The sequence below is a fragment of the Globicephala melas genome, chromosome 7 (assembly GCF_963455315.2).
Source record: "Globicephala melas chromosome 7, mGloMel1.2, whole genome shotgun sequence".
NCBI classification, from domain to species: Eukaryota; Metazoa; Chordata; class Mammalia; order Artiodactyla; family Delphinidae; genus Globicephala; species Globicephala melas.
Window position 1 is genome coordinate 66,340,053 of NC_083320.1, and position 12,724 is coordinate 66,352,776.

General features: G+C 38.1%; 1 protein-coding gene across 5 annotated transcripts in view; it reads left to right on the forward strand.

The window, feature by feature from the left end:
- The window catches only part of SCN3A (sodium voltage-gated channel alpha subunit 3), a 112,855-nt gene that overhangs the window by 13,154 nt on the left and 86,977 nt on the right, over nucleotides 1-12,724 (forward strand). For 3 of the 5 annotated variants that reach the window (XM_060302340.1, XM_060302343.1, XM_060302344.1), the window contains exon 2: nucleotides 6,303-6,493. The exons of 1 other annotated variant lie outside the window; for it this stretch is intronic. The gene's annotated coding sequence lies outside the window, so the exon portion shown is untranslated. The remainder of the gene's footprint in view (nucleotides 1-6,302; nucleotides 6,494-12,724) is intronic. One more of the 5 variants, XM_060302341.1, reaches the window with a different exon arrangement.

Sequence of the window (12,724 nt, forward strand, 5' to 3'; positions counted from 1 at the left end):
TTCTATTTTTAGTTGTTTAAGGAACCTCCATACTGTTCTCCATAGTGGCTGTATCAATTTACAGTCCCACCAACAGTGCAAGAGGGTTCCCTTTTCTCCACACCCTCTCCAGGATTTATTGTTTGTAGATTTTTTCATGATGGCCATTCTAACTGGTGTGAGGTGATACCTCATCGTAGTTTTGATTTGCATTTCTCTAATAACTGGTGATGTTGAGCATCTTTTCATGTGTTTGTTGGCCATCTGCATGTGTTCTTTGGAGGTAAATGATATTTCAGGAAGAGGGAATGTTTTTGAAAGCCAGAAGCCAGAGACTGGGGGCTTTCAGGGAATGGCAACTAGATCAGTTTGACTACGGAGGAGCATACATGTAAGATGAAGCTGGAGAAGCAGATTAGTAAAATACTTTTTAGAGAGAGTCTCTGATTATTACTTTTTCTAAAGAAAAAAAGACACTGGATTTGGTGGCATGATTTACCAGCCATGTGACCTTGGACATGTTACCTCTCCTCTCTGAACCCTATTATTTCCTTACCTACACAATGAGGACAATAATCACCATTATCTCATAGGGTTATTGTGAAGATAAAATGAGCTAATCAGTGCCTGGCACAGAGCAAGTGCTTAGTCCGTGTCCTCTATTATCACCACTATTACTTCTCTAAGATATTCTGAAATGGGAAATTCTTTGAGTAAAACATTCAGTCCTCAATTTGCTTTGTTTTAAAGAGAGTCTGGTAAACTTAGCTTACTTAGTCAATTATCTTTGAGGTAAACAGGACCTGAATGTATGTATTTTGGTCTAGGTTAAATAGGACAACATAATTCAGAAATATTGTACCTATAGAGAATTTAGCTTTTGTTGTTCATTTATGTGTTATCATCTTCATGGCTGTATGATACAAAACTGAGTTACTTTATTTACCTAACCAATCCCCTATTAGTAGATATTTCAGTTTTTTCCCAGACTTTGCTGTTATAAAATATGCTGCCTTGGGCTTCCCTGGTGGCACAGTGGTTGAGAGTCCGCTTGCCGATGCAGGGGACATGGATTTGTGCCCCGGTCCGGGAGGATCCCACATGCCGCGGAGCGGCTGGGCCCGTGAGCCATGGCTGCTGAGCCTGTGTGTCCAGAGCCTGTGCTCCGCAACGGGAGAGGCCACAACAGTGAGAGGCCCACGTACCGCAAAAAAAAAAAAAAATATATATATATATATATATATATGCTGCCTTAAATAGAATACAAGACTTTCTAAAGAGTACTTGTAGGCTGAACTTCTAAATAGTAAGTCTAAGTAAAAAGTTTAAATCTTTTTGATAAACTAAAATTAAATAATTCATTTATTCAGAAAATGTCTGTTGAGCACCCAGTATGTGCTATATGCACTGTTCTAAGCACTTGGGATTCATTGGTGAACAAAATGGACCAAAAAAGGCAAATATTCCAGCCCCTGTAAGTCTTATGTTCTACCCAGGAGAAATAGAAAATGAACAATAAACATTATAAGTAAGTAAATTACATAGTACATAATAAGGTGATAAGTGCTTTGGAAACAATAAAGTGGGATAAGCAGCTGGAGGGGAAGCACAGTAGGTCTCTTTGAAAAGGTAAACTTTTGACCAAGACTTGAAGAAATGAGAAAGTTAGGCCATCTAGAGGAAAGAACACTCATGGGAGAGGGAACAGTATATGTGTGTTTGGTAGGTGCAGAGGACAGCCAGAAGCCAATTTGGCTAGGGAGGAGTGAGAAAGGAGGAGAGCACAAGATGAGTTCAGCTAGGTAACTGGAACGCCATATCATAAGGTCTGAGAGGCAATTGTAAGGAGTTTGGCTTTTTCTCTGGGTGGCTCCTATAGGCTCCTGCACAGAGGAATAACTTGATTTGCTTTCTGTTTTTCCCAAATCACTCTGACTGCTGGGTGAAAATAGGCTATGTGGGAATCAGGCTGGAAGCAGGGAGATGGTTAGGAAGCTATTGCAGGCTTCTGTGAAATACTGCCATAAATCATTTCAAGGTTCCAGGTTCAGAAGAATTACACCACAGGACATTAAACAAATGAACAAATGACACTGAAGAAGCTATGACTGTCATCGTTGAGAAATCATAAAAATGAGAGCAGTATGACTGGTATATATGTTTCTAACTTCAAAACAAACAAAAAAAGCACTTCTGGAGTCTACAAGCCAGTCATTGTCAAAATGTGATTCCTGGGCTAGCATCATCAGCATCCTCTGTGCACTTACTAGAAATGCAGAATTTGGGGCTTCACCCATATCTACAGAATCAGCAACTCTGGGGTGGGGCCTGGCAAGCTGTGTTTAATAAAAGCCCTACAGGTGATTCTGATGCTAAATTTTGAGGACCACTGCTATAAACTCTAATGGTGAAAACTAGATGGCCTGAAAGATCCTTTTCAATTTTGGGGTACTGAGCTTCCAAGCTCAGTGTTTAACATTTATTTTCATTGTAAAATTAAGTATAGTCCTTGAGAAAAATGATTTGTTTATAAGAAGCATAGACTCATGATTAAGAACAAATAAATCTTTTAAATCATGTATTTAGAGAAATTTAACTTTTATTTATTATATTCTATCTCTTTATAAAAAAGTTAAGTGGTATATTATTTTTTCAAAATCCACATGCACTAGGCAGTTGAAGACAAGGAAAATGGAGAAAGTGTAGATGATAAACCTGTTAAAGATTGTGCATTAATGAAGTTACTGTTTTAGAATGTACATTTAGCTCTGAGCCTCCTGGGCTCAACATTTTTAGAGTAAGGCAGAAATGAATTTAATACAACTCAAAGAAAGAAATCCCAGCTATTCAGTTAACCTAACCTAGACCCCCATTTAGTCTTCTAATGGTCAAATTTGCTCCAGTAGAATCTCTGGAGTACACAGAGAAGTAGATGCATGGTTTTGCTTCCTAGACAAATTTCCAGTTTTTCACTTCACGATATCTTGGTGATTTGACCATGTGAAGTTATTTCCTTGATAAGAGTCTCAAGACTTAAAACCAAATGAGCAGCTGGTAGGATAGGGCTATTATAGACATTGAAGGGCCAACCAGCGATCCCATCCAGATGGAAGGCTGCCCTTTCCCCATGGGGAAACGCTGCCAGGGACCTGCTGGCAAAATCTGTGAGCTACTCAGTGAGCGGCTTTGGATTTGCTTCAACCCTTGCACAAAGAGCTGAGTCCCAGAATTTCACAGCCTAATGCCTGCCAGAAATGGTTTTTATCTGGAAAATTCTGAAGCAGGTACATCACATCAGCATAAAGGAAGATAAAATGGATTGAAAGGAAAGAAAATGGCATGAGTGGCCAAAAGTAGCTAAAGGAGAAACTAAAGAGGCAAAATAATGGTTAAAAACAATGGAGCTGGAGTAAGACAAAAATTAAATATACACTGGACTTTAAAGATATTAAATGATAAATCAATTGTTAGGATAAACTAACACAAAAGGAAATATAAATAAACTTATCTCTACAAAATACATTTGTTGGCATTAGTATTAAAATTATTAATAGTAAAAATAGAAATGAGTTAATAAAATTAAACCAACTTTGTCCAAAGTTCCTCAGCTGGTGACACCTACCCTTTTCAGAGTAAAGCTTCTATTACACTCTTTGAACAAGCACTTCCTCATTTGTGGTATAAAGAACTTCCCCTTAATTTCCAAACTGCTAAAATTCTATTAAGGTAATTTCAAAGGTAGGCTATCCATTTTGGGGGGATCTCCAGGTCCAATACTTGTATTAAATAATCTGAAAGTATAGTTTCTGAATCATCTTATCTCATCACCATCTAAATGGAATTCACTGAGCTTAACTAATTTTAGCCATCAGTAGAAGTCTTATTTGATTAAACCTTGTATGGGTCTTCTGTGAAATTAAATTTAAGACATCTGCTAAGCATGTTACCTAGTGTCCCTTATGATAACAAAACATCCCTCAGTTTAGTTCTCAGAGAAAGTTTGTCTTTTTATACATAGCCTTTAAGAATTGTTTTTGGTTTTGTTTCCTAAAATAAAATCAAATACATGTGACCCAGTGTGCTTCCACTTTTTCTTACCTACTGGGAACAAGAGCGCTAAATGCCAGCCTCAACTGTATAAAGTGACCATCTCATATTCATAGTAATCTCTACTCTTTTCCTTCAGTACAAACTTCTTAACTTGTAATCCATGTGCCATCTCCACCAAATTCATTTAAGGAGAAAGATTAAAATGTAGTTCCCTGGGCCTTGCCCTAGACCAACTTTTTCAGAATCTCCAGAGGTTGAACCCAGAAATCTGCAACTTTAACAAGTAGTCCAAATGATTCTTATGCGCACTGAAGTTCAGAACTGATTTAAAGAGTCCTCATTCTCCTCTTAACTCATGTAGTCCAATTTTATCTTACGATTAATCTATAAGCCATGGTCTACTTTGAAAGATGAGTGAGATAGAGATCTTATTAGGACATAATACAACTTACAGTATGAGGCCTAAATTGGAGCTGAAATCACTATTTCCCATGGGTACTTGAGACTGAAAAAATCTCTCGCATTTGGAGCCCAGGCCATGAGATATATTTTCTCTGATCCATGAATCAGTGATTTTCATAAGGGAAGGTTAAAGAAAGAGAACTCAAGCTGGCAAGCTTTCTCAAACTCCACTCTTCTGTTCCTCCTTAATTTCTTAGTTCCTCTTTGATATTCAGCCCTCCTTACCTCACTCCCCTCCTTGTCCTCAGAGAAAAGACTGCAAATACTTTGGAATATCTAAATTGCTATTTTGGTTATTTAACGTCACGCTCATTATATGTCAGGCTGGAGATCACGGTATTTAAAACCCAGTTATTTATGTGCTGTGAAGGGGCGAAGTAGCATTTATTAAGCTGTGGCTGTAAAGTAGAGGGAACTAACATTTATTTAAGGACTATAAATTTATTTAACAATTTAATGGTTCAAGCTCTGATGCACGGATCTGTCTGATGGGTATTATTAATGTAATAATAGCTATAATACTATTATTACTATTATTGCTACTTCTATTACTACTAAAACCTCCAGCTTTTATGAAATACCTACTTTATACCAGCTATTGTACAAGTGACTTTACATGCGTGTGTGCGGGAGATCATTTAATTCTAACAACAACCCTCTTTCACTGTGTATTATAATCTCCATTAACAGATGGGAAACTAAAAATTGGATTGGTTAGGTAACACGTTCAATGTCAAACAGCTAGCAAGTGGCAGAGCCAGGTCTGTGTTGTTACCAAGTGAAAGGTAAGAGAGGAGAGGCAGAGGCCAGATCATAAAGGCACCGGCACACTTTGCTAAAGTGATAAGTCACTGAGAACCACTGACAAATTTTAATAAGGGTAAAATGTATGTTTTAGAAAGATCACTCTGATGACAGATTAAAGATTGGTAGCTTAGGAATGAGTTCTCATCTGAAAACAAAGATGGTAGAAGACTGTGCATTAAATAAAAAGGTGACATTTAATGGTTTTTTGTCATAGTAAATTGTAAAAGGAGATTTGTTAGTGAGGATTCAGACCAGTTTGACTCGTAAGCTTTGTATAAGTGAACTGAAATATTTTTTAAAATATCGATTGCTGATTTAAAAATTACATATATTGTCCTTTTAAAAATCCTGGTTTAACTGGGCTTAGCCATTGCTAATGGTTATAGCTGGAAGGAATATGACATCAGATATTATGCCTAGGTTTAACATGCTGTTTTTTTCACCCCTGCTTATCTAAAATTTATTCTTAGAAGCCACTGAATAAAGTTTATTGGTCTTATCTTAGTCAGCCAATCAAATGGGGTTTTAGGTGGAGAGGAAAAGGAGCTGAAAAGGAACTGGAATAATAACCCACAACATCCATGTGGACCACATGCTCCACTGGTCTACCTCTTCGACCTTTCTGGTATTTGAAGAAAAGAAACAAAGGGGAAGTAAAGAGGGGAGAGGAAGGAAGGAAGTAGGAGGTGAAGAACAGGAAGATGCTCTAGAGCTCCAGCCTGGCTTCAGAAGGGGTGACTGAATCAGGGCTGTCAACGACGGATAGTGAGCCCCATGCCCACCCTAGGATACTGACAGTGGCTCCAGGCTCCATCCTTCCTTGAGCACACAAGGGCATGCTTCTCACATGGGTCAAACAACCTGTTTTGTGTCAATCCTGCTTCCTTGATCTAGGACTGTAAGTAAACAAAATACAAAAACCCAGACCTAGAACCAGAGCACTCACATCAATCCAAATGCCAAAGATGCTGGGCTCACTTCACCTGTGTTCTCTTTCTACACAGATCATGGAGCAAGAAAGCTGATGTCAAGCCACATCAGAATTCATCAGGGATGAGATACCTGTCAAGGACTTGCGGTAGAGTGGCTTACTGGAATAAAAAGAATCTCTTGTAAGACTAGTGTAAGAACAAATGAGATAATTCCCAGAAGCGGCCTGGAGCTTTTCCAGAAAAAGGTGCTGTGACTATCTAAGGTACCTAATCTGCTAATGGGTATAAATCTGTGTTTGTGGAAGGTAAACTAAAATCTTTATTAGCTAACAGCGGTAGCAGTTTCAGGACAAAAAGAAGGTAGAAGAGTGATTTCCTGCCTCTTTGCTAGTTTGTTCCTCCAAAGAGAAAAACACTTAGAGACATGGCAGAGATGACCTCAGGGAGTGGAATGACGATAAAGGCTATTGATGTAAGAAAGAGAAACTAACCCAGCTTTTTATTTATTTTTCTTTCAAAAGAGACATTCATCCTGTGTATTACCTAGGACTGTATTTACTTGAATTTTATTATATTTATGTGGTAATTGGTTCCATAGTTCACCTCTCTGTATAGGATACAGGACAACAAAACATGTGGTCAGAAGTTGATTATAAGCTGGCTTCTGGACTGGCCAAATTTTTGAACCTATTGAGGAGTGTTTATTTATTTGGTGTATCAGCTGCAATTAACTAAAAAAGCTCTCTAAAATTATCTAAGTCAAGAAGGATGTTTATTGAACATAACAAGCAGTGCACAGGTTGTTTGGGTCCAAGAGCTGAGTGATCCATCAAGAGACCAGGGGTAGATCTGTCTCTGTGACCTGCCACCCAAAGTCTGTCAGCTTTGCCCTCACAATGGCATCCATTCTGGTTGTAAGTGCCTACAGTAGTGCCATGTATCATACCCTGATGCTAAGGTCCAGGGGACAGAGAATTCTGTCTCCTCCTCGGTCTCTTTCTTTTGAGTGAAGAAATCTTTTACAAACACCCACGTGGCAGACTTCCCCTCATCTTTTATTAGCCAGAATTGCACCAAGTGCCTAATCCTTAACCAATGATTGGCAAGGGGCTTGGAGGAGGTGTCAAAGTGGAATGGTCACTGGGGAGATGAACACAAAATCTGCTTCAGTTTGCAAACATACAGTAGAAAAACTCAGGAGCTGATGAAACCAATGATGCTGATATATCTATTACAACGTTGGCTTAATTGTTGTTATTAGCGAGCAGTTGTCTCTCTAAGCTTATAGCTGTCTGATAAAGATAAAGTCACAGGGAACTTCATCTCCTAGAAGATGATTATTATTTCCAAGACAAAAATTGTTCTGAAGACAGAGATGACTTGTGCTTTCACACTCAGCTATTTTTTTCAGAGGCATGACATTAGAGAAAGGCAAAAATAGTTTTTTTTATTAAACAGTTAGTAAATCAATAATTATATTTGTGTATAGACAATCATGTGTTAAGCTAACAGGAAAGGAACAATGGTAGAGAAAGCCTACATTTCATTTGTATTTGGCCATGGCATAGTGATATCCATACTACAGTTACTTTCTCAGTAGGTTTGTCCAAACCAATAGTAATACTGAATTCCTTGACATCACACTAAGAACAAGAGGTACATTACACAGAAGAAGAAGCTAGCCTAAGCATTTAATTTACCTTTAAATAATTCCAAAATGCTTAACATACATGTAAGCAGGTATCTATTAGATGGTGGTTTTATTAATTCATTCCTGCTTGTTTTGTATTCTACTTTAAAGCAAAGGTGAGGACTATATTGCTATATTTCTTAGGCTGCACTACCCTGTTCCTAACATGGGGCTCTATACATAATAACCTCCTAATAAGGTAGCAGACTCATCCTAATTTCCATTTCTGAAAACATGAACTAAAATTCTTCTCATTTTGCAGGCTTGGGGCCCAGCTTTTCCTAAACTATCTGGGTTCAAATCCTGACTCCTTATTACTTTTGTAACTTGAACAAGTTATCTAACCTACCTGCACCTAGGTCTTTTGATCTGTAAAATGGGAATAATAATAATAGTACATAAGATTAAAATGACAATTAAATGAGTTAGTGTGGGGCTTCCCTGGTGGCGCAGTGGTTGAGAGTCCACCTGCCAATGCAGGGGACACGGGTTTGTGCCCCGGTCCGGGAAGATCCCACATGCAGCGGAGCGGCTGGGCCCGTGGGCCATGGCCGCTGAGCCTGCGCATCCGGAGCCTGTGCTCCACGACGGGAGAGGCAGCAGCAGTGAGAGGCCCGCGTACCACACCAAAAAAAAAAAAAAGAAAAAAGAAAAAAAATGAGTTAGTGTGCATAAATTAAATGACAGAGTGTCTGAGACATAGTAATCATTCAACAGATGTTTATCTATTAGTATTATTTAATCCTCAAAGCCACCTGGTTCAGTAGGCACACCAACAAAGTATTATTTCAAAACTCTTTTAAAACATGGAAAATAATATTTTATTCTGCCTTGGCGAGTGTCCAGTGTTTATTATTATAATGTGCTGAATGCTGTGTGTATGCCTTTGATAAAATATGCTCTTGGTCACACATGCTACCTGAGGATATATAGCAAATACTAGACAATCATTAGCCCTAAACGAAAATTCCTTTGGAAAAAATTAATAACTTTCTTTAGTAGGACGGTAGTTAATTGGTCCACTTTGTCTTCTAGATTATACCCTTCCTATAATAGTCTCTTGTTGATACCAAGAAAACATAGACAGCATCCTTTCCTTAGTAATGGACCCAGTCTTTCCCTGACAACTCCCTCCCTTGTCATCAAGAACATGAAAATACATTTGGATGTTTATTTTTCCCCCTGATCTCTCAAGTTGCATGACACAGAGCAACTTTCTATCCTTGAAGATGGCAAACTTACTGCCTCTGACATAATTTTCTTTTCATGGGAACAGACCAGAATTAATTGATTTTGTCTGTAACATAATTATAAAAATCCCTACAGAGAGAGAGACTATTGATACTAACAGGCTATAAACCAATACAATTCAACATACTGTCTTCTGTTCTGGAAAATCAGGCAAGACGAGAATTCACGGGCTAAATGACTAATGGAAAAAATACTTTGTCTTTGCCGCAATAATGCCACTGCATATCCCAAATATTTACTGTGCCACTTTTCTTAGATTCTGGTTCATTAACAATTATTAGTTTTGTATTCATTTCATTTGTTGGTTTCATATAGCAGCTTATGTTAGTATCATAGCATACAGCAGCTTATGTTAGTATCATAGCATACAGATATGTGAGCCTGGAAAACTGAACTGAGGTATACGAATCAATTTTTCTGTAGTTATTAATATACAGCTTAGATCTTTAATATCAAATCCCACAATAGTAAGATTCAAGATAAAAAAATGTCAACAACAGTAGGAAAAATCCATCAAGAACAGACTGTGTGGAAAATGTGTTGCCTCAGAGCAACAATTTGTGTTTGTCAATAGACACTTCAGTGAAGATTACTTTGCTTCTCTGTGCCTGTTCCTCATTTATTTTAAAGGCAGGAAGTTCGACTAATTGTCAAATCTAATGCATGCCTTTTAATTAGCATCTTGGAAATTCCTCTTTTGGCATCCATATAACTCTTCTAATTCCATTGTCTAATATCCTCTGTGTTCCCTCTCCTTAAAATTGGTAGTCACAAGAGTCCTGCTCTTCATCTTCCGATTTTTTCCTAAATAATGTACTGCATATTCTTCAGTTTCAACTGGTGACTGCTTAATCAACATTTTCCCCGCCCAGGCAGCTTTCTTGAGTCTCAGACCCATATTTTAATTACACATCCAGTTGTCTCACAGGCATCTGAAACTAAATAAAACTCAAGCATAATTCATTATTGTGCCCTATAAACCTTCTCCATGTCTCCGTTGGGTTAAATCTGTGGCTTAAACCAGAAATCTGGAAATGAACTTAACCCCATAACTCTTCTTCACCCTATCAAATCATCACAAAATCTTATTGGTCTTCTCTTCCTAATGGTGCCTTGAGTACAGTCCTCGGGCCATGGTTTGTTTTCTCTCTAACTTATTGACTGCCTACTATTTTCCAGGCACCTGCTCACCTTTAGATGCATTTTCTCATTTAAAGGTCACATTAACTCTATGAAGTATGTGCTATCATTGCTATCATTATCTTCACTATGTAGATTGGGAACCTGAAGATTATAAAGGATAAAAAAAATTATCCAAGGTCACACTGCTAGAATGTAGCAGAGCCAGGACTTGAATGCAGTCCTAATTGCCAAGTCCATGCCGTTAAATAATAAAGCTATAGTCAAATTCTCTTGCCCTCTACTTTAGACCACTGGTGTCCATCTGCTTCCTTTTAAGGAAGCTGTTCTCAAAGGGTGGTTTGCAGACAATGCGGTATTCCTGAGTCCCTTTCAAAGGGGCTCTGAGGTAGAAACTATTTTCTTAACAATACCAAGGTGTCATTTGCCTTTTCTTCGCCGTTCTGACATTTGCATTGACAGTGCTATAGTCAGGGGGTAAAACTGCTAATGCCTGAGTGGGAATCAAGGCAGTGGCGTCATACTGAAGGAGGAGTCCTTCGTTTCTTCACCACCAAACACTTTCAGTAAGAAAAAAAATACCAGTTCACATAAGAACATCTTTGATGAAGCAGTAAATATTATTAACTTTATTAAATCTTGACCCTAAAGAACACATATTTTTAATATTCTGTATGACGATAGGGAAAGAATACATAAAGCATTTCTTCTGCATACTGAGCACCATGGTTGTCTCAAGGAAAAGCACTTGTGTGATTGTGTCAGGAGCTGAATACCACTTTTTTTTTCATGGAACCCCATTTTTACTTGAAAGAAAGAACTGACAAACTATGGTTATTCAAACTTGGGTATCTGGCAGATATTTTCTCAAAAATGAACAAAGGAAAAACTTGTCATTTCAGGGAAAGCAAATGACAGCATTTGTTGCCAATGTTAAAATTGGAGCTTTCAAGTGGAAATTGGAATTTTGGAAAACTTTTATCTGACACTGGGAGCTTGACAGTCTCCCAATACATTATGACTTTTCTCAAGAGATCAATGGTGATATTAACAAATGTGATTTTTGAATGTTATATAATAAAATTTGTCAAAACTTGAAAAATCTGCATAATAATGTGCTGATATTTCCCAAATGATCCGTGCATGATGGTACAAAATCCATCCAAAGGGCAAGATCAATCAAAAGTTCACTGATATGGTTTCTGATTCCACATTGAAACTAATTTAAGAGAGTACCATTTGTAGAGTTTTGGTATTTATCAAAGAATAATAATCCCAATTGCCTGATAAAGAAATTAAAATATTCCCTATTTTCCAGTTACATATATGTGAGAGGATTTTCTCCTTTCTTTAAAACAAAATTTATTTTATTTTAAAATTTTATTTATTTTTGGCTGTGTTGGGTCTTCGTTGCTGCCCACAGGCTTCCTCTAGTTGCAGCGAGCAGGGGCTACTTTTTGATGCAGTGCACGGGCTTCTCATTGTGGTGGTTCCCTTGTTGCAGAGCACAGGACCTAGAATGCAAGGGCTTCAGTAGTTGCGGTGCATGGGCTCAGTAGTTGTGGCTCACAGGCTCTAGAGCACAGGCTCAGTAGTTGTGGCACATGGGCTTAGTTGCTCCACAGCATGTGGGATCTATCTGGCCCAGGGATCAAACCCGTGTCCCCTGCATTGGCAGGCGGATTCTTTGTGTGTGTGTGTGTGTGTGTGTGTGTGTGTGTGTTTCTTGAGTTTTATTTATCATAGAAACAAGCAGTGGGAGTCAATACTCCAGGTAATTTCTAAAATGCCATGAACTTAATTTTATACTCTGCAACTTTTTGCTTTGTATATATGAGCTCTTAAGAATAACTGCATTGGGCTTCCCTGGTGGTGCAATGGTTAAGGATCCACCTGCCAATGCAGAGGACATGGGTCTGAGCCATGGTCCGGGAAGATCCTACATGCTGTGGAGCAACTAAACCCATGTGCCACAACTACTGAGCCTGCGCTCTACAGCCCTCAAGCCACAACTATGGAAGCCCGTATGCCACAACTACTGAAGCCTGTGCACCTAGAGCCTGTGCTCCGCAACAAGAGAAGCCACCGCAATGAGAAGCCCTCACACCATAACGAAGAGTAGCCCCCACTCGCTGCAACTAGAGAAAGCCCATACACAGCAACGGAAGACCCAACGCAGCCAATAAATTAATTAATTAATTAATTTAAAAATCTGTTTTTAAAAAAGAATAAAAATTTAAAAAAAAAGAATAACTGCATTTAGCTGAATACAACATAAAGGTAACAGTTTAAAATATCAAATTCTTAACTTCAAGATTGTTCTTGATTTTGAATTCCCATTTTCTAGCAAGAAATATTTAAATAGTTCTCAATCTAAGATTTAAAGAACAAAGAAATGTATCAACTGCAATTA